We start from the raw sequence: 4,117 nt of genomic DNA on the forward strand, positions 1-4,117 counted from the left end.
AAATGATTCCAGGATTGAATGGCGTGTCATAGTGTTTGATTGCTCTGGGCCTGCATTCACTAGAATTTAGAATAATGAGCGGTGACCTAATTGAAGCTTATCTGCTTTTGAAAGTGGATATGGTAGGGATGGTTCCCCTGGTGAGAGAGCCCAGGACCAGATGACACAGTCTTAGAACAGAGGGTCTCCCTTTTAGAACAGAGATAAGGATGAATATCTCCAGCCTGTGAGTGGTGAATCTATGAAATTTGTTGCCGCAGATGACTCTGGAGTCCATCCTTACTAATATTTAAGGCAGAGGTTGATCGATTCTTGATTGGCCAGGGCATGAAGGGATATGGGGAGAGGGCAGGAGAGGAAAAATGGATCAGCCACCTTGTAATTGTGGAGCAGTCTCAATGGGCCACGTGGCCTAATTGTGCTCCCCTAGCTTATGGTCTTATATCAGAGGTAGATAAAACTAGGGAATGTGTAGCAGTGGTTCAGAGGGTTTGTGAAGGAGATCTTAACCCCTAGAGCAGCAAATGCTTGGAATGCACTGCCTCTGAGAGTGGTTGCTGAAAGAATTTGTGTCTAGCTGAGTAAGAATCATTTTGGCAAATAAGGGCTATGGACCAGTTTGGGACTGATAGGACTGAGGGGTGGCCACTGTCAGTATGGATGTTTATACACGGTATGATTCAGTTTTACTGCCAACAATTCAATAAAGAGAGCTGGAAGATGAAACTGCACTGACAGTGTTTATGTGAGTAGGTGATCATTATTTTAGAGTGTACACCTGAGGTTGGTGGGGGTGAGTTACAAGAGGCATTAATATCAACACTGTGAATTAATAATGCTAATTAACACCATTGTTTATACCATTAACACTGAGCATACTCCTGCTGCAGTTTCCACACTCGGTGATCCGTGTGTAAACCACATTATCCTGAATCAGACCTGGAGGAGCACGGATTGTTCATCGGAAGGATGCAGTAAATACATGAACGATGAAACCTGGACAGAAGGATGGTACCGATTCAAAATGTAATGGGAGGAGACAATTAAATTAATATCAGTCAATCAAATGGAGAATATGCTGGGAACAAGGGGAATGTGAAGGAAAATTTATTTATTTTGTTAGAGGGATGTGGCAGTGTCCACAAACATCTTTGCGTCTGGGAGAGGGAATGGATGAGGTTGTCTGGGATCATAATGTAGAAAAGAATAGATACACAGGATTTTGAGTTATTATTGAAAGAAATGGGATAAGTTGTGGATACACAGAGACGTAGACATCAGTCAAACGGAGCGGGATCATCAGTAACAGGCATGCAACAGGGACTGTGTGCAGGAAATTTGAGATGTAGCAGAGACTAAACGTAGGATGTGGGAAGCTCACAATCCCTTTCCCAGGCGATGGGGCATTAATGAAATGGAAAAAAGCACAAAGTATAAAAGGGATACCACATGGAAAATGCTGGAGAAACTCAGCAGGTCGAGCAACGTCTTTGATGAGGAATAAATACTCACTATTTTAAGCCAAGACCCTTCATTGGGACTGGGAAGAAAGGAGGTGGAACCCAGTTTAAGAACATGTGGAGGGGGGAGGATTTAAGTGGAAAACAAGCTGAAGGTGATAGATGAGGCCAGGAGACGTGAAAGGTGGGGACGATGTGAGAAGCCGGAATTGAAATCAGGACACCATTGCAGACTTCAAAGCTAAATGCAGTAGAGTTTCCCGCAATGCTGCCCCTCTCCCAGATGAGCAACATCTTTCTTTTTTCACTCGATTTGATGTTGCCAATTCTGAGCCCCTGAAGAGAGCTGCTGATGTGACCGGCAGCTTGGTCATCTGAGGCCGAAGTACGCAAGTGTTTCCAACGAGTGGACAGACGCAAAGCTGTAGGTTCGGATGGCTGCCAGGGCGAGCACTCAGGATGTACGTGGCACAACTGGCATATGTGTTTACAAACATTATTAATCTCTCTCCCAGTGTGGAGTATGCTCCTGCTTCAAAACATCCACCGTTGTTCCGGTATCTAAAAAGACCAGGGTAACATGTCTGAACGTCCTGTTGTATTCGTCTCAAGAGTAAGCAAGTTTTTTAGAGGCTGGTCAAGGACTACGTCTGCAGCATGCTACCACCCACACTGGACCCCCTACAGTTCACCCACCCACACAACTGATCAACAGATGATGCAATAGCCACAGCTCTACACACAGTCACTACACACCTGGAGAAGAGGGATGCTTATGTGAGGATGCTGTCCTTGGACTGCAGATCAGCATTCAACACCCTAATTCCCTCCAGGCTCAACAAGAAGCTCAAAGACCTCGGCCTTCACTCTGCCTTGTGTAGATAGATCCTGGATTTCCTGTCAGATCGCTGGCAGGCAGTAAGAGTGGGCTCCCTCACCTCTGCCCCTCAACACTGATGCCCCTCAAGGCTGTGTCCTAAGCCCCCTCCTTTACTCTCTGTATACCCATGGCTGTGTCAACAATCACAGCTCCCATCTGCGAATTAAATTTTCTGACGACACTACAATGATTGGCCTGATCTCAAATAATAACAAGGGAGCCTTCAGAGAAGTAGCCGACTGGTGGCGTAGTGGCATCAGCGCTGGACTTCAGGGAGAAAGGTCCCCAGTTCATTTCCAGCAGCTCCCTTGCACGCTTTCCATCCGTGCTGGGTTGAGCGTCGAGCTAGAAACTCGACCTCGTAAAAAAAAAACCTGGTGAATGCTACAGAAACGCCACATGATGAGCAATCACCAAAAAGATTGGTGCAAAAAGCTTGTCATGACGGCGCCCCAAGGACTCCACCAGGAGTTAAGGGCATTCTTTTTCTTCTATAGAGGAGTCATAATCCTGACACAGTGGTGACAAGAAAACATCCTCTCCCTCAAGTCGCTAAAACAAAGGAGCTGGTTGTGAACCACAGGTGGAATGGAGACAGGATAACCTCTATTGACTTCAATGGATCTGGGGTTGAGAGGGTGAACAGCTTTAAGTTCCTCGGCATAAACTTCACCGAGGATCTCACGTGGTCTGTACGTACCGGCTGAGTGGTGAAAAAGGCACTTTCACCTCAGATGGCTGAAGAAGTTTGGTATGGGCCACCAAATCTCAAGAACTTTCTATAGGGGCACAAAAGAGAACATTCTGACAGGATTCATCTCTGCCTGGTATGGGAACTGTATTCCCTCAATCGCAGGGCACTGCAGAGAGTGTTACAGACAACCCAGTGCGTCTGGAAATGTAAACTTTCCACTATTCAGGACATTTACCAGGACTTGTGTAAAAAGGGCGTGAAGGATCATTGGGGAACCGAGCCACCCCAACCACAAACTGTTCCAGCTGCTATCATCTGGGAAACGGTACTGCAGCATAAAAGCCAGGACCAACAGGCTCCAGGACAGCTTCTTCCACCAGGCCATCAGACTGATTAATTCATGCTGATACAACTGTATTTCTGTGTAATTTTGACTGTCCTGTTGTACATACTATTCATTATAAATTACTATAAATTGCACATTGCACATTTAGACCGAGACGTAACATGAAGATTTTTACTTCTCATGTTTTGAACGATGCAAGTAATAAAGTCTATTAAATTTGATGGTTAAAAGAGCCAGGAGAAAAAGGAATCTGATAGGGGTGGACAGTGCAGTAAAAGGAACGAGGTGGGGAGGCAGAGTGAGGTGGTGACACTGACATGAGGCAAGGGAGGAGAGAAGAGGGCAATTTGGCTACATTCTATTTCTGTTTCCTTCCAGTTTGGATGAGCGTTCTCAGATGAAAATGTCATGAGTTTATTGCCAACAGATGCTGCATTTATTATCTGCATTTGCAGTTTATTTACAGTTCACAGTCCTGATGTTTACTTTGTACTTTATACTTTATTGTCACCAAACAATTGACACCAGAACATACAATCATCACAGCGATATTTGATTCTGCGCTTCCTGCTGCCTGGATTACAAATCGATAGTAATTATTAAAAAAAAATTGTAAATCATAAATAGATGGAATGTAAGGTAGTGCAAAAACACTGAGAGGCAGGTCCGGATATTTGGAGGGTACGGCCCAGATCCGGGTCAGGATCCGTTCAGCAGTCTTATCACAGATGGAAAGA

Source organism: Mobula hypostoma, unplaced genomic scaffold, assembly GCF_963921235.1.
Source record: "Mobula hypostoma unplaced genomic scaffold, sMobHyp1.1 scaffold_60, whole genome shotgun sequence".
In the NCBI taxonomy this organism is placed as follows: domain Eukaryota; kingdom Metazoa; phylum Chordata; class Chondrichthyes; order Myliobatiformes; family Myliobatidae; genus Mobula; species Mobula hypostoma.